The sequence below is a fragment of the Bison bison genome, unplaced genomic scaffold (genome assembly GCF_000754665.1).
Source record: "Bison bison bison isolate TAMUID 2011002044 unplaced genomic scaffold, Bison_UMD1.0 scf7180017864512, whole genome shotgun sequence".
NCBI lineage: Eukaryota > Metazoa > Chordata > Mammalia > Artiodactyla > Bovidae > Bison > Bison bison.
The window spans coordinates 2623860-2624521 of NW_011495066.1; positions in this window are offsets into that span (position 1 = coordinate 2623860).

Consider the following 662-nt stretch of genomic DNA (forward strand, 5'->3'; position numbering starts at 1 on the left):
CTTCATCCTTGGCAGATGAGGAATTTAGTCATTACTCTTTGCTGGCCAGGATTTTCAGTCCCTCTTTTCTGATTTTTAAAAGCAATGTGCTGCATAGAATGAGCAATTTGGGGAAAAAAACAAAGAATGGAATCTGGAAACAAAATAAACACCTCTGAGCCCACCCACGCCGGTTCCCCCATCAGACTGTTGGTACATCTCCTCCCAGCTGCCTGTATTCCTGTGCATGAAACGTCAGGAAGGTTCAGCTTTGTGACCCGGCTCTCCCAACTTAACCTTACGGAGTGAGCCTTGTGATCATTGCCGACGTTCATTGAAAACATTTTTCAAGCATCCATCCCGTCGAGTTTGTGTGCCGTAATTGATTTAACACTTGTTGCCGGAGCTTCAGATTGCTTCCAATTTTTTTTTTGCTTTAGGAGAGATGGCTGGGAATGGAGCTGTAGGGCTCTTGAGACCGATTACCAAATTGCTTTCCTTGAAAGTTTGTGCTGGTTGTTCCCTGTTGCCAGGGAGCCCAGGGTGGGGTGGGCTGGGGTGGGGGGTGGGGCCCCGTCTCTCAGACAGCTCAGGACATTGTGGTCAACTGAGATGGGAACGCGGGCACTTTTTTTGTTTTGTTTTTGCATGTCTTTGATTTAAAAAAAAAAATGAGGTGGACT